The sequence below is a fragment of the Colias eurytheme genome, chromosome 22 (assembly GCF_061535395.1).
Source record: "Colias eurytheme isolate Ceu_HAF_F1 chromosome 22, ilColEury1 Martin Lab GWU primary, whole genome shotgun sequence".
Taxonomy (NCBI): domain Eukaryota; kingdom Metazoa; phylum Arthropoda; class Insecta; order Lepidoptera; family Pieridae; genus Colias; species Colias eurytheme.
In genome coordinates this window covers 3,611,866-3,634,494 of record NC_143001.1, presented here as the reverse complement: position 1 = coordinate 3,634,494, position 22,629 = coordinate 3,611,866, and the positions used below count along the sequence as shown (strand labels likewise).

The window sequence follows — 22,629 nt, the reverse complement described above, 5'->3', positions numbered from 1 at the left end:
GGATTTGAGTCGCATGTTCATGGGTTCGATTCCCGGCAAGGCCAAGATGAAAAAAAAATATTTTTCAAACTTCAGCCCATTACCCATTTAAGAGGTAAAATTTATGTAGCTGGCAGTACAATTCTTCACACACACTAGCGTCCTTACAAATTGCCTTACACACACTACAGAACTGAGTTGCCGCACTCACGGAGTTATTGTTTTTAGGTGAGGCGGTATCTAGTCGTAGCGCGCGCGGAGACCAATCCTTAATCTATGATTTTATCATAGAAAAAATGTCACATTAAACAATGTTAAGTTCAGGAAAACTTTTAGAGCGATGCCAGATACTTAATAGATTTTTAATATTATAAATACCTCTCGTAAATAATTATTATTCATTCTTCGTTGAAAATTTGAACAGTCAGTAATAAACACCTCCCATTGAGTTTTTGAACACAAAAATACACACAAACAAAAAAGCTCATTGTGCATACAAAGAACAAACAATACTTACAAAACAGTTATTAGCAAGGCAATTGAATAATCCATCGTACAATAAAATCATCCGACAAATTATTTGCCCAAAACATTTACTTTTGAAAATGCGATTTATAAATCCCCAAACCTGTTAATGGCCACTAAACGCAATAAAATTTCATTGTGGTAAAAAGCGCGGGCTTCTGTCAAAGATATAGAATAAGCACAGACTATAAATATGTATATTGTACAATTATTTAATCTGTGGTGTTAAGTGGCGGGCTCCATTTGCACCTTTTTGTAAGATAAGCTGCTTGGGCGATGTGACGTAAGAAGCTCGTTTTGTATGTTTTTTTGTTTGCTGAAAATGGATTGGTATGCACACTAATATTTGAAAGCATATTAGTTGTTTGTTCTGTTATTGGAAGTCGTTATTAGAAATTTCTTTAAACTTAAAACACGTGATTCATGTAAAAATGTTAACATACCTAAAAAAAAAGTAATCTTTAAACCAATTTCACTTTACCTATAGCTCTTCTTTTTGGTTCACAACAATCGCGGATACGTTCAAATTTTTGCATTACGTTCTCCTTTATCTTGTAGTATAATTTATGAATATTACAAAAACCGTAAAGCAATTTGCAATAACAATATAATAAAACATCAAGATATGTTGGTCACTATAATTTATGGTGTTGTCGGCGTATTTGACAAAAAAGGTTCAGATGCCGACGACATTGTAAAGTTAAACCTTACTTAAACCTATTGTTAACTTGGGTCAGCCATTTAACAGGTAATATTGCGGTTTCGTGGTTTAATGAGGGAATCTGGGTTCCCAGTGATATAATACTTTAATTGTTATCTTTCTCTAGTAACGTAATTTTTAACTGACCATTATATTATAATGCTCTAAACCAATATTAACTTTGTGTTTGCATAATTAGCAGGTTAAGTGTTAATAAATAAATAAAGTGTTTAATTTCATACATTAATTTAATTTTGCTTGCTGATATGTCACTATTATTAAGAAAAAATCTTTAGGACCTTTATAAAAAATTGTCTTTGGTCGAACATTGTGGTCGGAGCGGGAAGGCCATAGAGAAAAAGAAAAGGATTTTTTTCAAGTACTTATCGACGTAGTAAAAACAGCTTATTCATTATTGGATATGTAATTTGTTATTTTTGAATTAAATATTTATATTTTAAATATCCAAAAGACAATGTCCTAAATAACAGCTAGTGAACACAACATGTGTACATAGAAAAGCATGTACGAATAATGTCGAATGTTAAACTAATACTATTTCCTAAAGGTCACTCGAGTCATGTATGAACATGGACGTATAAATATGTCCAATGTAAAGTGTAAAGGGCTTTGGTTTGTAAAGGTAATGATGAATTTACAAATGTCATAATATTGTTGATGTAGTGTTTAATTATCTCGATCTGTCTTGTCTAGAATTTCTCTGGTTGTTATTTATAGAATGTTGCGAATTGCGATGTTCCTTGCTATTTACATTATCTATATATACTATTTGAGGTATGCACATCCAAATCATTTACACTATTATCTTATAATATTCTATAATATAAAAATGAATCCCAAAATGTGTTGGTAAGCGCATAACTTGAGAACGGCTGAACCGATTTCGATAATTCTTTTTTTATTATATTTCTTGAAGTACGAGGATGGTTCTTATGTAGAGAAAACGTAAATATGTACCACGGGCGAAGCCGGGGCGGACCGCTAGTATAGGTATAAAAATGAATCGCAAAATGTGTTGGTAAGCGCATAACTCGAGAACGGCTGAACCGATTTCGATTCGATTCGATTTCTTTTTTTATTATATTCCTTGAAGTACGAGGATGGTTCTTACGTAGAGAAAACGTAAACATGTACCACGGGCGAAGCCGGGGCGGACCGCTAGTTTATAATAATATTCTCGTGTCGCGGTTTGAAGTTCTTCTCTTCCTAAACGGCTTGACCGATTCTCATACAATTTTGTGTGGATTTCGGGTAAGTCTAAGAGTCAGACAACATCTATTTTTATACTGCTAAATGATAACTGTAAGGCAGAACAACGTTTTCCGGGACGGCTAGTATAGATATAAAAACACAGTGAAATGGTGCAGCTAATGGTTATCTAAAAGCTAATGGTAATTTGAATGACGTTTTAAAAGAAAAATATAGGTATGTAGCAAAAATTAAGCTGTATAAAATCAATGAACGAATGGTACATATACATTTTTATGTCACTACTAGCGGTCCGCCCCGGCTTCGCCCGTGGTACATATTTACGTTTTCTCTACGTAAAAACCATCCTCGTACTTCAAGGAATATAATAAAAAAAGAATTATCGAAATCGGTTCAGCCGTTCTCGAGTTATGCGCTTACCAACACATTTTGCGATTCATTTTTATATATAAGAAGATATGCTTATTTTTTTATGTCACTATTTGGTTATTTTTATAAATATAAAATTATTTCGTAGATTATTGAAGACACACAAAAATATCTATAAAAGCAAATTTTGATACTAACAAACTTCAATTTTATTATCGATAAGACATAAATCATAGAAATAAAATCAATAAAATATAAATACTAATCAGTCTTAAGAACAAGCTTTTAAAATCTTCTAATTGGATAAAACAGGAAGAATATCGATATGTTTAAACATTGTTTTTTATTTAATTTCATAATTTAACTAGATTTCCGCGGTCCGCCCGCGTCTTCGCCCGCGTTTTCAAAGAAAACCCGCAATAGTTCCCGTTCCTGTGTGATTTTCAGGATATAAAGCCTCCGCCTTCACATACCTACCAAATTTCATTGCCCAGAATATTTGCGTGAAAGAGTACCTAACAAACAACGATCTGTATTGACTTACAAACTTTGGCGTTTATAATATTAGGAGGTATCTAGGAAACCTTAACTTTCAACGAATTCTGTATGCGAATGATATCTTTTTACACGTAGGTACTTAGTAACTATTTAAGTATTTAGTAATCTATGGTTTTACCTATATTATAGACTGTGGTTTGACTATTAAAATGTTATTCAGTTTATTTTGCATAATCTGTGCTCCATAATAAATAATGCAGACTACATTTAGTAAATATCGGCAAGTAAAACATCAGTCGGACGTTTATGCGGATTACACTAAAAGGTCGGCGTGTCTGCACGTTTCGTTTGCTCCAGTGGTTTGACAGCCGCATTGAGGAAATATTTAAAAGCTATGTGGGTACTTGTAAGTGGAGGTTTTAATTATTTTTTGTATTTGGAGGTTTTAAGTCATTTTTACTGTGGTAATTTTATTTGTAAGGTTTTGGAGATGTTATTTGTTGTTTGATTCGTGGTATGGACACAGAATAAATAATAGTACCTACCTTTATACTGTGTACTAGACGTAATACTGTGATAAGAGTAAGTAGTGAAAAAATATTAGATTATATTGCTCTTAAGGAGAAGTAAGTTAAAATTAAAAAAAAAAAAAAAAAATCTTATTTTGTGAGGTATATTCGACTCTGAATATTATTCATAATATATAATGCACGTTGATTATATTTAAATTATAAGTAGATATATATATATTTCGTGTAAGTTTGGATTGATCAATTTAAAATAATTGGCGGGAAAAAGTTTGCTATAGCAATATGAATTTCATCCCATTATACGTAATAACGTGTTATCAAAAAAATAAATTACTTACCTTCGAATATCATGTTCATTACTTTCACGCCCTTTTGAAAGTAGTTTTTTTTATAATGAAGTAATAATACTTACATAAGTATTATTAGTTCATTGAATGAGTTATTATTTTTTTTGAAGATAATGCCATGTGTTACCTTTGCAAAAAATTTCGTGAAGAAACCAAACTTCACGAAATAAATTAAGTTTTATTTTACATTTCTCTGTGTGAAATATCTCTTTTTAATATGTTTCAAAGATACAAAAAATCGTCGCTTACCCATCACATGACGGCATTGCCATGACGCGACCTTGAAAATTTACTCTCAACGCACCTAAAGAAGTTTCACTTCAAAAAAATAATAAGAACATAACAGAACTCTACCATTATCAAACATAGATTACCTACAGAGAGACCTGAGTTTGAGTTTGAGTTTACACATTTGGCACAACAATCCTAAACCAACTTCTATGAAGTCCACATACAATACAGTTTAACTTTTCCCCCATAATAAAGCATTGATAGCCATGTACTGGGGTTGTTTTACGAGTACCATCTGGGGGAATGAATCAAGTCTTAAAACGACATCTTAAATAAGATTGCTCGACGTTATGGCGAAATTTTTATGATTGACTTTATGGGACTCATATTTTGGCCACATGGTGTCAAACATGGTGGTATTTGGTTGATATTTGATATATTGTACACATTTTAATTACTTCTGACCTTTGCACTAAACTATTTGGTAAAAAATGTGTTTTATCTTCTTAGGTTAGTTTAAAAGAAGAATCATTGAAATTAGCCCGTAAAAAGCCTGTGTCCCAAAAAAGAATACCTAAGTATTCATTTATTTATTAAAAATATTGTTGATAATAAATTACGGGATTCCAAGACTTCACACTTCTATTTATCACAATTGAAATGTATTGAATGGGACCTAACATTTATAGTATACCATATCAATGGAATTATCTACCTTTTAAATGGTGCAAAAAACGTAATAAATAAACAAATTATCTACAACTCTATCTAAAGGTATTCGTAATAATGTCATAAAGTATACATAAACACATATTTCATATTACCTCAATTCCCAATAAAGGAAATTATAAACAATCTGTTTTCCTTTCCGTAATTTGCATCAACTCAATAGAGGTGAAAGGAACACGCTATTAATAATATTATATGAAAATTTCTCACAGCAAGCCTGACCTCAGATTAATGCTAAAATACATTACCTATTTGTGAAACCATTAATTTTAAATTGAATTGTTGTAAATAATCTTATACTTACGCGTGACAGTTATGATTTTATGCGATAACTGAAATACGGCGGTAATAACTGGCTATGGGTTATGAAATTATTTGTAACCATTAAATATTAGAATTAAGTCATAACCATATTTTCACTATTATAGTTGTTAATAGTTATACTATTAATCGACAAAGTTGCAAGTGAATTATAAACTGAATGAAAATTTTGATTTTCAAATTCGATAAACTTTGACCCGATTTCATGTAAACTCAGCCGAACATCCTAATGAGATTTTTTAAACAAAAGAAAAAATTGTTTAGAACTTTTCTAAGGCTAGGAATACACTGACACAGTTATAATGATACAAACGCACGCATCTCATTTCCTTTAGAAAACATTTCTAAGCCCCGTTACAGGGATCTAATGCTATTTCATCTTCACGATAGAAGGTGTAATTTGTGATCCCCTCAACTAGAAAAATGCAACAAAAAACCAACCACACCGTGTCCAATTTGAACTAGTGAAAAATGAACCTTTATTATCCTTAGTAAATTATTGTAGGACGACCCTTACTATGCGTCTTGATTCGGATGCCGGATGCGAATTTTTTGATAATAATTAATCATAGGATTTATAAAGTTTTTTAACCTTTGTGATGGCAAGGTGTACAAGCAGATAATCATTGTGATTCAAAATATTTGGACCGCACCTGTTATGAATTGTTATGGTAAAGGACTTCAAAAATAATAATAATTCGTTACAAATCAAAGTAACAATTATTATTAATTGATAGAGATATACATAATAGAGAAGTAAGTTATAAATAATGTATTACCCATTATTTACATAAATGAAAACTTATAATTATAATCAGTAGAAAATTTAAAATTATGAACAATATATCTACAAGTGTTGTACAGTATACAACTGGTGAAAATAACTTCTCACGAATACACGCTTGTCTTTCCAAACCTTGTTCAAAAAGAAATATCCTGTAACTCACAATTTTCTCGAAGCAATCTCACTCAGCAATCGAGCGACAAATAGTAGCGGCCATCCGGGCCAGACGTCGTAACTTTACGATTTTAACTTTACTGCATAGCCCTGCAACGTACGGTGGGGTAAAAAAAAATAAATTGGAATCTTCCCTCTTGATATCACGTTTTACGATCCTCTGTCGTGTAGATGCACTATCCATAATTATGGTGGATACGATTACAGCTTTTATTGAGATTAAGCAAGACGCGAAACTTCTATGAAAGTAATCCGCTTTTTGCGATGAAAAGAAAATGGCTAAATAGCGGCCTGTAAAGGTTAATTTATCGTCATTTATTACGGTAACAACTCGTAATTATAAAGTGCTTATGATTTTTTATTTAATTATGGTTTCTTCGGACTTAAATGTATGGGTTGGTTGGAAGGATTAATAAGTATGTGTATTTCTTGTGTGACAGGAAGGTAATTGAGTGTCCATTCTTTTGTAATATATACTTCTCAGTATTAAAAAGATTGAATGAAGTACTGTTTCCCTTAATGGGGTATGGGGTATATACATTTAATCTGTAAAATTGAACTGTTCTTGGCTAGTAATTAACCTTCTTTACCTAGCCAGATGGAGACTAAATTACTGGTTTTCATCCGGAATCGAATCCGGGACTCTACAGTTTTATCCATTAACCACTGCACCAAGGAGATAGTGTCATTAAGTCGCATCTAAATCGAATGTTTTTGTAGTATAGGCCAGTGGAAATTAACATTAAATTCGCAAAGCACGATGTAGATTTGAATTTTTGGTATGTTGTTTGGATCAGTTAGGGTGATGTAAATCCCAATTTGCAACTTCGAAAAAGTTGTGCTCGCTGCGCACCACGTGATAAACTGCGAAAATTTTGGACTTTTTTCACTTTTTGCTCTAAAAGTCATAAACTATGCGTTTCCGACAAGTATGATTCAGTACATAAATTAAGGTTATTAAATTTGCAACAATTTAAGCCTAACCGCAGCTCTCTAAACCTTATAACGACTAAACTGTGGCCATTCGAAGATGGTTCATTTTTCCCGAAATATTGAAATTTTTAGTTTTGCTCCCGTTTGAAGCAAAATATTGGCAAAAACCGCTCGTTCTATGAGAAGTTCGTATAATAAAGTTGTAGTGCATTAAATTTTCTTTCATAAGAGCATAGAACAAAGTCTGTGAGACAAATATTTCACACACAATATCTGAAAAACAAAAAGAAGGTAGAAATAGATTTTTAAAGAATTGAAACTGAGAGCATATTAAATCATAAAAAGAATAATACTTTTTTATTTGCAGGATAGGTAATTAACAAAATTACAAAATTTGGGAAAGTAGGAAAAAAGATTATACGCAAATAATAAACTGCGAAAATTTTGGACTTTTTTCACTTTTTGCTCTAAAAGTCATAAACTATGCGTTTCCGACAAGTATCATTCGGTACATAAATTAAGGTTATTAAATTTGCAACAATTTAAGCCTAATTAAAGCTCTCTAAATCTTATAGCGACTAAACTGTGGCCATTCGAAGATGGTTCATTTTTCCCGAAATATTGAAATTTTTAGTTTTGCTCCCGTTTGAAGCAAAATATTGGCAAAAACCGCTCGTTCTATGAGAAGGTCGTATAATAAAGTTGTAGTGCATTTAATTTTCTTTCATTAAAGCATAGAACAAAGTCTGTGAGACAAATAGTTCACTCACAATATCTGAAAAACAAAAAGAAGGTAGAAATAGATTTTTAAAGAATTGAAACTGAGGGCATATAAAATCATAAAAAGGATAATACTTTTTCATTTGCAGTATAAGTAATTAACAAAATTACAAAGCTAATTAAATTTGCAACAATTTAAGCCAAACCGCAGCTCTCTAAACCTTATAACAACTAAGCTGTGGCCTTTCAAAGATAGTCAGTTTTTCCCGAAAATTTCAAATTTTTAGTTTTGCTCCCGTTTGAACCAAAATATTGGCAAAAACCGCTCGTTCTATGAGAAAGTCGTATAATAAAATTGTAGTGCATTTAATTTTCTTTCATTAGAGCATAGAACAAAGTCTGTGAGACAAATAGTTCACTACAATATCTGAAAAACAAAAAGAAGGTAGAAATAGATTTTTAAAGAATTGAAACTGAGGGCATATAAAATCATAAAAAGGATAATACTTTTTCATTTGCAGGATAGGTAATTAACAAAATTAAATTTTCTACAACTTTATTTTATGACCTTCTCATAGAACGAGCGGTTTTGCCAATATTTTGGTTCAAACGGGAGCAAAACTAAAAATTTGAAAATTTCGGGAAAAACTGACTATCTTTGAAAGGCCACAGCTTAGTTGTTATAAGGTTTAGAGAGCTGCGGTTTGGCTTAAATTGTTGCAAATTTAATTATCTTTGTAATTTTGTTAATTACCTATCCTGCAAATGAAAAAGTATTATCCTTTTTATGATTTTATATGCCCTCAGTTTCAATTCTTTAAAAATCTATTTCTACCTTCTTTTTGTTTTTCAGATATTGTGAGTGAACTATTTGTCTCACAGACTTTGTTCTATGCTCTAATGAAAGAAAATTAAATGCACTACAACTTTATTATACGAACTTCTCATAGAACGAGCGGTTTTTGCCAATATTTTGCTTCAAACGGGAGCAAAACTAAAAATTTCAATATTTCGGGAAAAATGAACCATCTTCGAATGGCCACAGTTTAGTCGTTATAAGGTTTAGAGAGCTGCGGTTAGGCTTAAATTGTTGCAAATTTAATAACCTTAATTTATGTACTGAATCATACTTGTCGGAAACGCATAGTTTATGACTTTTAGAGCAAAAAGTGAAAAAAGTCCAAAATTTTCGCAGTTTATCACGTGGTGCGCAGCGAGCACAACTTTTTCGAAGTTGCAAATTGGGATTTACATCACCCTAACTGATCCAAACAACATTCCAAAAATTCAAATCTACATCGTGCTTTGCGAATTTAGGGTTTTTTAGTGTCGATTTCTACTGGCCTAGTAGGTAAGAATATTTACAAATGAGTTTTGTTAAATGAAATTGTAGGGTATGAAGGGTTGTGAGGCGGGTGTTAAATATCCTCTTTCATTTATTAAAAGCTTTTTATTTTGCTTTATATTTTTTCGTTTCTTTAACGTTTCATATTTACCTATTTGTTTTCATGTTATTGTAAAAATTTTCTTTGGGTTTTGATTACAATAAGTAATAACGAGGAGCTTTATTTCAGCAGTTCACATAGCTACTCGTAAGTTATTATTTATAATTAAACTTACATTTTTTACAAAATATGTATTACCTACTGCTTAGTTGTTAAAAAGTGAAGTCCCGTGTCCCCTAGTAGTGTAAGGGGCAGCCGGCAGATGCATTATGCATACATCTGTTTAACTGATCGATATTCTTGTAAAGTAGGTGATCAGCCTTCTGTGTCCTGAGAGACCGATGTTTTTTATCTGCGTCTCCACCGGGAATCGAACCCTGGATTCTACGTTTCTACGCTTACGCGTCATCTTTTGTACCAAGGAGGCGGCCGGCGGATTGAAGTTGTTAGGCTTATCATAAATCCATTCTTTGCATGGATTATTCTATACGATATGGTTAACTTTGTGGTAGCACAAGTAATAAGCCATTATGATGTTTACGATAGTCTTAAAGCTGAGTGCTTTAATTTTGTTGTAAAAGTTATAACATTATGTTTATAGAGGTTTACCCGTTGTCGTTAATGTGTAATAGAATTTATAAACAGTTTCCATGTTTTCTTATACCTATAGTAGTAACTTCTAATTCTATCATAGATTATTAATATTATTCACATGTATAGGTAGGTTTCCTCTGTTTGTCATTATTAATTATTTTATGGAGATTATTTTATTTATTTATATCAGTATGTATAAGTAAATTCTTTTCCTTTTCTTAGTATAACAATAAAACGTTATGATAACAATAAAACAAGTAAATAACAAAAGCTTAAGTGGTTATTAAAGAAACAGTCACAATTTTACTGACTTTATAATTAATGTAACCTACATCTATCCACTAGTGTGCCCCGCGGTTTTACCCGCATTTCTCCGCTCCTGTTTGTCTTAACGTGATGTAGCCTTCGTTGAAAAATAGGCTAACACCAAAATAATTTTTAAAATCGGACCAGTGGTACCTCACCTGTGATTAAACAAACAAACAAACTCTTCAGCTTTATAATATTAAGTATAGATTTTAATTTTACAAAGCGACGTAACTCCACTAAACAAACATTTCAACGAGCAAACTATTCGTCAAAGGAATTGAACTATTTAATCAGAAATACAATCGCATTGAATGGACATCAAAGAAATTTTGAAATCGGATCCTGTATAAGAACGATCCATCATAATTTGACAGCTGAGAAAAAGTTCGTGCATTGTGTTTACATTTCAACCGCTCTTCTGTTGTATTAATTAATGTTTAGTAATTGGTATCTGCTTTGGTATTTGAATATATTGGCTTTGTTATCGAAGCAATTTTGTACGTTAGTACAAATAGGTTTACCTATGTGCAAATGTTTACAAATTCGCAACATCTCTTCGTTCATAAAATGCAATGATAAGTTTTGTCGTATATTTCTAATAGCAATCAATTACTTATAATCTGGAATTAGGAATACTTTAATTAACCAAACAATTAAGGAAGTAAATATATTTAAATCATGAAAAAAATAGTTTTAATAACACCATGGTGATTTTAAATTACAAATGAAAATGAAATAAATATTACTACACGTCATACTGATTTAAAAATAAGACAATTTTTAATTACACATTACAAGCTTTCAGGATTTATTAACAGATGAAAAGAAACTAGTAATTTTCGCGTTGAAAGTCGTAAATATCAATTTGAATTTAATTATAGGATCGTATGAGCTTGAAGTGATTTATTCAATTACAATGAACAACAGACACTAGATAATTAGATATTTTGGTGAATGACGCCATATTTAAGTACCTATAACGAAAATGATTTGTGAGTTCGTTAATATAGTGTGTGTCTAATTGATGGATTTGTTATTGTTCATATTTGATTTATGGTATTTATTTTGTGTTTTAAAACTAGCGTTTAAATTAAGTGTTAATTTATATTTTATGCAGACAAATAAGTAGGTACGCTTTTGAGTATCGAGTATATTATATAATCTAATTTTTAACGAACTCTATACCTATATGAAACAACCAAATAACAATAAATTTGTAACTTATTAGAAAAAAAATTCATCCCATGAAACTCTACAGCATCTTAAAACCTGAATACAACTTAAAAATTATATGTATATAGGTATGTAGATAATTTTTTTATTGGGAAAACAAAATTATATTTTATGACTAGTTTCAGCCCCCGATTTTGCCTTGTGTGACAGCCCTTGTGAACGTGAACAGTTCACACCTTCGTATTAAATAGAATTTTAAGTACAATAAGATTTTCCTGAAATGTGTCAATTGATAGATTTATAACTTCAAACCGTAACCTTTAAGCTACAAAATATATATTGTGTGCTAAAGGTCAGTTTGTTCGTGATTTGTGAAACTGACGTGTATCGACAATAAATTGTTTGCTTGAGAAATTGTTAATATTTACTTTGCTATGCTTTGGTACTATGAAGATTTAGGATAATTGAATTAATGTATTTGATTTTGATATGTTTCACTAGCACCCTATTAAGGGAAAAACCCGTTTACAACTCTTTATTTTATATAATATAGACCTAAGTAACTAAGTACTTAAATTTATATAAAAAAAATCATAAAAATCAGTCAAGCCGTTTTCAGTGTAGTTGCTAAAATATGACATGAGAATTCTATATTAGTACCTAGGTATATTGAATTAATCTCATGTTTGTATTCCTAAAAATATCTATCTTACGCAAAATTAACGAATAACGTTTCAATTTACCGTTCGCACCGTCAATAGATCAACTAAAATTCATTATTTTGATAACTTGCATCTCAAAAAGCTTTAATCTATACTAATATTATAAAGCTGAAGAGTTTGTTTGTTTGTTTGTATGAACGCGCTAATCTCGGGAACTACTGGTCCGATTTGAAAAATTCTTTCGGTGTTAGATAGCCCATTTATGGAGGAAGGTTATAGGCTATATATCATCACGCTACGACCAACAGGAGTGGGGCCACGGGGGTGAAACCGCGCGGAGAAGCTAGTCGACTATATAAATGATCTTTATGTGACGTTTTATATCTAATGTTCATAAAGCAGGCTGAGAATCCAATAAAACTGCTATCATGGTTATAACCTTGGTAATAAACACTTTATTGATAAAATTTGAAAGCTCATAAAGGGATGACTTAAATTGCAATTTTTGTGGGCTTAGAATAAGATAAACGGTGTTTATGAATGGAAAAATATACATGTAGGTTCGTAATAAGTAAAGGTAACCTGTACGTATGAGGGTGCTATTTTTTTTTGTGAAATAGATTAGATTTCATGTGCGGACATTTCGCATCTACCTACTATCACGTTTTTAGGTGACGTTTTAATAAAGTTTTTATTTTGTTCTCAAATATTTATACCTACCTTTTTAATCGACTTCATATTTAAAATATGTACATACATTTTGTAAATGATAGGAATGGTACCTATGCGATAGAAATAATTCTATGGAAGAATATTGAAAATACCTTATTTAAAATAATTAAAAATATAGTGTTAGTTCTTAGTTGCTTAGATCTACTGTCGTACATTAATTATTGTAAAACATAAAACGGACAAATAAATTTATTTCATTTCATTTCATTTCAGTGTTGGTCTTAGTTCAATTATTGCATGATTCTAAATTACAATTGTAACTTCATAAATTAACAAAATCTGTATTACGTATCGATAGCAATAAACATTGCTATGAAAGGGTAGCTAAACCCCATCATTACCATCACAATTACATACCAATCACCTAGGGGGCGCCATGAGTCATTGTATGACTAACCAATATATACCACGTGGTTATGTTTGTTTATTTAAAATGACTGAAAATATCGTTTTTTTGCATTTTATTAATTTTCGGGTAACGTAACGGCACCAGTCTTGTACAGATTAAGGAAAAAATTGAAGTTTTTTGCAAATTTCTCGTAGGTTTTTTAACTTTATTGGATATTGTTTAGTTATACCTTTAGTTCTATGTTAGTTTAACGTAACCAATGTTAGAAAAAAGATTACAATGCATAAATAATGAAGTTATTTATAAATTAAAAAACCACTTTTTTGCACCAGTGTTGGACAGTGAAAAATCTAATGATGGACACCCAGTTTTGGACAACATCCAGTTATGAACACCCATTTATGGACTGTACCTAATGTCGTTTCTCCTGTTATTTACACTTGGAGAAGACTTATAGTTATCAATAGAATCTTGAAAATGATGATTGGAATACAATAAATCGGGGATGTATTTATAAAAAATAGTACTTATTAATTATTTTGCATACTTATAATATTTAAAACAGTCTTAATTTCCATTTTCTAGGCAAAAATTGGACAAATGCATCGTTAAATACGAGTTATGTCCGTTAAGAAACACCAATATGGTTTTTTTTCTCAATAAGTCAGGGATGAAAAATATAACTAAAAAAAGTACTGCCATTCCATCCATTTTGGGACTTCTTCTTCTTCGTCATATCACTCTAGGGGGGTAGATGTTACCCGCTTCACGATGTTCCGCCATATCTCTCTGTTTCCTGCATTCCGCTACACTCGTGAAGTGAATCGCCAATCTGAATCCGCCAGCAGCCTTTAATCTGATCGGTCCATCGATATGGATTCTAAATTGTAGCACGAGGCAAAAAGCTTTTTTTAAACTGTTGTCAAGATGGTGTGGATGAAATTTAAGCGTGTGTGCTATATGGTGGTAGAACTCTCTATGATAGATGCGTTACAATACGCATAAGTATGCGACTTCTCTACGCAGTGATAGAGAATGAAGCCGAGAACGAGTCGCACAGCACATAATGACCCATTGTTCTAAAATATATTCTTCATGTTTAGAGGGGTTCAGCTTAATCTATTTAAAGATTTTCTAAGTAATCGCACACAATTGGTAAGGATGGATAATTATTCGAGTGAAGAGGCTGCGATTTGTCACGGTGTACCACAGGGCAGTATATTAGGCCCAACCCTGTTCTTAGCCTATATAAACGATTTGTGCGAGTTATCTCTGACACAAGGTGAAATAGTAACTTTTGCTGATGACACAGTCCTACTTTTCTGTGGTAACACGTGGCAGGACGCTGTATCTCACGCCCAGTATGGCTATAATACTGTTTGTAAATGGCTATATAGCCATATACTTACACTAAACACAGATAAGACCAAGCTAATGGCCTTTCATATACGAAACAGTAATTTAGGTGCGCAGTCTTTTCTAATAAAATCACATTGTTGTCTCGATTTTGATAGTTCCACCTGTTCTTGTCCAACACTTCAATTTACTAAATCTATAAAGTATCTCGGTGTTGTGTTGGACGACAGGTTAAACTTTCAAGAACACATTGAATTGTTGTCGGGTAGGGTACGAAAACTCATTTATATATTTAAGTGCCTGAGAGGTGTTGCGGATAAAAATGTTATTAAATCTGTGTATTTTGCGCTCTGCCAATCCCTCCTTTCATATTGTATAACTTCTTGGGAAGGAGCTCCAAAAACATTTATATTAAAATTAGAAAGAGCCCAGAGAGCTATTCTTAAGGTTGGATCTCACCTACCCTTTTATCATCCGACTACCGCCCTCTACGAAAAATGTGATGTTTTAACAGTTCGTCAACTCTTTGTTCTTCACACAATTCTTAAACAGCACAATTTGCTTCTATATGATTCTCAAAAATTTAAAAATATGCGTCGGTTAGACAGAATATGTGATCAATTTACTCCTAACACTTCATTCGCGCGTCGTTTCTTTTGTTTTCAGGGCAGTCACTTATATAATAAGTTAAACGGTAAATTATCTATTTATCCCATGACGACAAGTGCTTGCAAATTAATAACCTCTAAATGGCTCAGAAGTCTGGATTATGATTCTACTGAGAAATTAATACGTTGCGCAAATCTGTAGATTTAATTTTGTAGCAAATTCATATATGCACACACACACACACATACACATACACACTCACACGCACGCACACACACACACTCACACACACAGTCATACATACACTCAACCACATGCCTACTCTTATATATACTACACATATAGGGTTATATATTGTTAAATTCGTAATTTTTTCTTATTTTTTTGTTTATTTACTTCAAATACATAATATGTAAATCTTCTAATTGATGTACTTCGCAAAATTGAAGCGGTTCGAATTGGGGAGTGCCTGGCGATCTGCACTACAGGCTACGGCCTATCGCAGACACCAGTCCTCTTGGTTTATGTTTACTTGTAGTTGTACTTTTTGTTAATGTAGTTATAAGTTTGAGGAAAATAAACGATTTATTTATTATTATTTATTATAGATATTATGTTGTTGGACCCATTAGTGTAATTTTAACAAAAAATATCAATGTCCATTATAGGAACCAAAGCAAATCCAGTCATGGACAATTGTTGTACAATATTGGAACCCTTTGTTTGAAATGGTCGTGATAGGTATATTATTAATCAGAAAGAAAAGACAATACAGAAAAGCGCATGTAATTAATACCTTTAAAAAAAGTTTATTTTCGACATATGTCCATAAATGGATACATCCATAGAATTAAATCCAGTTATGGACACTGATGAATTTTATTTAAACAACATAACCTATCATGATACTAAATCGTGTAATATTTCGTACATTTAACTACTATAAATAAAAGTAATATCAAATTTTGCTGACATTTATACAAAAATTCTTATAACCAAAATTGTGTACTCACTTCCTTAAGGATTTTCTTAGTAAAAACGGATTTCTTCGAAACGAGTCGCAGCAACTAAACATAACGTTCTGCCATCTTCAAACATTTTGGCCGAATAAGATGAAATGTCGTATTTTGATAGCTTATGAACCAAACTTTTATTTTAAGTATTGCCAAATTATATAACGTTAATTTTGGTCTTAATATTTAAATTTAATATTTATTTTGTCCATTACTGGATGCTTGTCCACGACTGGTGCCGTTACCAATGATAAAGTTGAAAGTGCAATGGGGAATGATGGGGTAAATCCAATAAAACAATCGTGGTAAATATTGAATGATGTACATGTATTTTGATAATTTGAAAGCGCTCTAAAGGAAGTCTAGTTGAATGAATAAATTTTTGTGTTTGAAATTACGAATATTATACAACAATTTTAAAATATGCTTATTAAGTACATAGAAAAGTTTCCACAAACTCATTATTTCATCCCTATCACGACAATTTTTACACTGACAAATACGAATCTGTTATCGTTATGAAAAAAACCATGTACCTATATCCTTATAGCAAGCGTCACATTAACATAAAATTACCCGTCCCTAAAGTACACACTGACCCATAGATATGTTTATGGCCTAAAATTTCAAAAATGTGTACATAAAATCAGTAAAAATGTACACTTGGGGACTTGCTACTTCACTTTATCCAAATCAGCTGGAGTGTAAAGGTAATTAGCCTAAATATTTCTATCACAACAGGAAGGCAGTTGACGTTACCTCCGGTGACGAAAGAGAGCTTCATTTGAATATTAAACCTTAAATCTAGAAATTTAGGGTGTAGTTTGCATTGAACGGAATTTCAGTTTGTTTTCGTCGAAAAAATGCAGCGTAAATGCAGGTTATAATAATTATTGAAAATATTTCGTAGAAATTTTTTTGCTATATTATGTTACTAGCGACCCGCCCCGGCTTCGCACGGGTGCAATGGCGGCCGGCCGGTACCGCCGCAAACGCTACGTCCCGCAATTTTTAAATCTGTATTATCTTCGAAAATATTCACTTAAATCATACGGTGTAAAGGGCCATATATATCTATATTAAATGAACAATGTATTCAAGGTATTTAATTCGTTAAGGATTAATGCTGTATTGGTTAAAATCGCTTCGAAAATTAACCATTATTTGTCGTAAAAAGTAAATGACAAAAAAAAGTTATTGTGGGTTATCCATAAGAGATAGACATATACCATCGCGGACTTTTCTGTAGACCTTTTCAATGTGTACAATGCTTAGTATATTATTTTGATAAAACTCGTAGGGTTCAGCCTGCGTTTGCAATGTAAGCGGAAAGAATGTAATTATTTACGACATCACATTAGAAACCTCAAAAATAACAGTACTTCTCCACTATTTAATGGATGTTATTATACATATAAACCTTCCTCTTGAATCACTCTATCTATTAAAAAAAACCGCATCAAAATCCGTTGCGTAGTTTCAAAGATTTAAGCGTACAAAGGGACATAGGGACATAGGGACATAGGGACAGAGAAAGCGACTTTGTTTTATACTATGTAGTGATTAGGAATGTAAACAATAATATTTGATTGAACATGCATTATAAGCAATGTTTTTCTTGGAGATCGGAATTATTTTTTTCTTTTTTGTTATAAATGATTGATTCGAAAATTAAAAAAGTTAAACATAATAATATCTCCAATGAATGAAACTAGAAATTAAACTAGTATAATCTTTTATTTCACTAAAGAATACAAAACATAACAGCCTAATTCTTATCTATTACTTCTTTTGAATCCTTTAAAAATTGTATTTTAAAACTACGTGAGTTATAAAAGCTAGTTCAATAATTCAGGTAAGGTGATTTCACGCATGGAAACATCATAAAAGCCCGCGTCTTCGTCCATTGAGGACCGCCCTATTGAACATTTAGTCACACTGTTCACACCTGCTTACTATGAGTTTTCGAACAGTACAAAATATGACGTTATTATTATATGTATATAATAATATGTAGGAGAAACACGAGGAGATTGTTTCTACTACTTTTACGTGTTTTTTCTAGGTAGGTATGAATGAAAAAGGAAACATCTTGATAACAAAATATAATAACTACATATACAAACATTAATTATATTTATTTCGTTGGCACAAAATCACAAAGAATAGAAAACTTTGATTGCAATTTGTGTCGAAAATAGATAGGCACAAATATAATAAGAACAAATTCGCTGTGCTGATAAATATTGACAGAAAGTTATCTATAACATATTGTATCTTTTTATCCAATTGTAATTTTCTATTGTTGCTGGTTCAGGATTGTACTTCGATATTTCTTTTATTTTCTTTTAAACTGTAATTATCGATGGTGTGTTTCATTTCAAATTCGCAGTCTTACCTGTTATTCAATACGTACAATTGTTATATGGGTGGTTCGTACAAAAAAGTTAATCCGTTGACAATATGATTACCGAGTTGTGAAATGCTTTGTGCGCAATAATTAACGATATGTGAAATTAATTCGACACGCTTTCGAGTTTCTATCGAGTTGCAATAGTAGTGATGTTTTCCTGGAATTAAGTAAGGAAGGCATTTTGATACTCAATGTTGCGCTGGCATTTGTAAATTTTAGATTCTTGGAAGTTGTTTTGAAAGAATATTGGTTTACTTTTCAGTTAGTGTCGATTTTTACGGGTTTGTGAATAGTAATTGAATGAAAAAGCATAGTTTTCTTCTGGAATTATCATTATCGGATTATATAATATGTATTATTGAAGGAAGAGGGCTCTTTGAATATTATATGACTTGCCAAATATTTTATTCAGTTTTATTGTTTTGAGTTTTCTCTTCATTGATTAAACCTGTTGTGATGAGCTTATTAAAACAATACAACAAATTTACCCAAATTACAAATTGTGCCCTACAGTTTAGGTACTAACTTAAGGTATGATATAAAATATTACTAACAATAATTTATGTGTTTCTTGTAAAAAATACGTAGAAATCCATACTAATATTATAAATGCGAAAGTAACTCTGTCTGTCTGTCTGTTACTCAATCACGCCTTAACTACCGAACCAATTTGCATGAAACTTGGTGTAGAGATATTTGGATACCCGTGAAAGGACATAGGATAGGTTTTATCCCAGAAATCCTACGGGAACGGGTTTTTGTTTGAAAACGCGGGCGAAGCCGCGGGCGGAAAGCTAGTAGAAAATAAATAAATAATTGTTCGTGTGTGCTTATTCCCAGACCGCTTTTTATAACACTTGTCTATTTTTGAATTTGTAACTGTAATCCTTTGTCCTAAGATTGAAAATCTATTGCGACATATTTTCACACTCCGGTGCCAAGTAAGCTATAAACGGTGGTATGCTAATTGGAACAAAATTTGGGTAAACAGAGTTAGTTGGTAATGAGACAATTAGAAATAGAAATCCCACCAAAAACATTTTCATGTAAAATGTTGCCAAGACGAGCCCGTATGACTCGCACTGTCAAAAAGTTATCAGATCTCATGTAGAGCCAAGCTTCTAACACTACACGCCCTAACTCTACAAGGCCTAACTTCACAAACTCTACACCTTAGTCAAAATATGTGGCTTGATCTTGATCTAGCATAATCCAAACCCAAGTTATGAGGGTTCAAAAAAACGTCGAAGCGCTTCGAGAAAAGGTAGGTAGTGCCCGTGCGCTTCGCTTGGCTTGTCTTGGCGGGGGCACTACCCCCAGATCTAGTATTGTCAAAAGAATAGATAAAAAAAAGAAATAGACGTATGTTGAAGAAGAATTTGTCATAATCTTAAGATATAACATGCAAAAGTGCTTCAGTATTATTAAATTCTGTTATGGACATCACGGAATGATAAATCTTCAGAAGACGATTTTCTGTAGAGCTTTAGAAAATATCGACAAACTTTTAACTTTGATCATTTATGAAAGAATTTTTTTTTATAACTACCCTCACTAAACTATTATTATTCAACAGAACCGATTAAACCGTCTTATGTATTGACTAAAATCACCATCATTTACTCCCAAATAGTAACATATAGTCATAACAACCCAAGTATTTAAAACCAATTTCCTCCCATAAAGCGCCAAACTCGTATATTACTCACGGTCATGTCAATATTAACTCTATAAGCTATGACTTATCGCCACACCTTAAATACTCGTTAGACTGGATGCACATATTATATTAGTTAACGGGAAGCGAAATAATATTTTAACGTTCACTAATCCTATGTGATGAATGTATGCTATATTCTAGATTGGACTTTCCAAGATTAGCGAAATGCATCTGAATGCAGGTATATCTAGTACTCTTTGGAACTTAAATTGCAGTGGATTTGTAAGAAGCTACGCATTTATTTACTGCCAGTAGGTATATTGTTATGATACTTGAATATTGGATATAATTCTATGCAGATGATTCAAGTATTTTTATTGTTGACTTTCCAAATTCACACTCACACACTCAGTGGTTACCAGATTTCAATATAATATTTCATAATAAAGATATTATATTAATAAACGAAACAACAAAAAAGTAAATAACCAATTACCATAACACAGTTCTATTGAGTTAAAACAAAACCGCCCGAGAAATTTAACGATGTATTATGTACCTAATGTGTGTAAAATAATGCTAATATCAATACAAACTCTTACTATAATTATTTTAGCACTATAAACCACGCATAAAGCTATACAAACAATTCTTCAATGTTGCCAGTTCAATAGCTTTCGAGCATGCAACAATTTGACATCTGTCAAAACTAAATTATATAATGGCGGTTTCGCGCGCCCGCGTATGATTTCTGTGGTCGTTAGTGAGACTCATATGGAGGTAATTTACGTGTTAACAAAATATGTTTTTATTTGTAGAACAAAATAATAATTTAAGTCATAAGATTGTGTCGGAAAGTATAAAATATAATAATTAGGTAACAGATAAGTTAAAAGAAAAAAGCTCGTCTTAAGTAATTTTAAAATGCATGATAACCTGAATTTGTAGTTTTTAAGAGCTTAATTAAAAGTAGGCCATCTCTACTCCAGCAAATAAGTCATACCTAATTAACTTTTTCTAAAAACGAATTCAGAAAACTTGAAGTAACATTCTAAACTACGACATTGTTAAAAATATAGAAAAAATATTTTTATTTTCCAGCCACAAGAGAGCCTAGATTAGCTTGTTCTGTAGAAAAGCCCTTCTCGACATTAAAAGCCACTCGGTTTCTTCTAAATTAAAAAAAAAGTTATATTTCCTCCATAGAAATATGCGATTTTGTATTTATTCAAAATGACCTATATCCCGACGGAGTACAGCGATAATTGTAAGCCCCATTTGACATCATGGATGACATAACACAAGGAATCCTTCCCCCCATTTAGAACACTTGAATGTGCTTCCCCGTATCACGGCTTGCACGTGCGCCACTCAAGGTCTCGCAACCCTGTACACATCCTCTCATGTTTGCAATTAAAACGAAAACCCGAGTAGGACAAGAACATACGACATAAACAAGAGGAAACGGGATGCCACTTCTCATTTACCCGAGCACTTTTTATTTCAACTGGCACTTAAGGGAGGTCGTCGGCCAATCAACGTACTGTGCCGCGCCCGTTCCCATTGGCCGGCTTGAATAGAGAATTTCAAAGAACAAAAGCTGAGGGTAGGTAATAGCGAGTTTTGTTTCTTCGAGTGGCGTTTCTCATTCGAGTGTGAGAGCTCCTGAAGAACGGACGTCTCGAGACTAATTACCTTAGGTTACATGCATTGTTTACGAGGGTGCTCTCGCTAAGCTCCCTTCAATTGTCAGGACGATGTTTAACATTGTTATTTATTGTTCGAAACTCGTTGTCGGTTCTTGAGCTAGGAAATGTAAAGCAAGCAAATTAGCTATGTTTATTCCTCTAACAATCCCGTCTTCAGTGTTTGCGAGACGCCGCGTTTTAATGTTGGCATTCATTCATGCGGAGATACATTTCAACAATAAACGTTGATGTATTTGCTAATGCAATTAATCTGTTTACATTGGATCTCACTATGGAATTTGCTTTGGACTAATATTTACAGTTCTTAGAAATGTAATAAGAAAATGAATATCTATGTATATTATTTAAATTTTATATTTATTCATCTTACTACTCATTATGCATAACATGCATTAAGCAATTACCTTTTGCAAAAGTTTTTTTTTATATTAATCGTCTATATAAACAACACACTTATCGATATCCTAATGCATCTATATAATATATATAATGCATTCATTACATGCCCATGATACACTATAGTATTGTATATACT

The 22,629-nt window shown here is 32.1% G+C and overlaps 1 protein-coding gene across 1 annotated transcript in view; it reads left to right on the top strand.

Annotated features, from left to right (window-relative positions):
* LOC149898610 (protein Wnt-4-like) overlaps positions 1-22,629 on the top strand; it is a 58,980-nt gene that overhangs the window by 22,564 nt on the left and 13,787 nt on the right. The window lies entirely within an intron of this gene.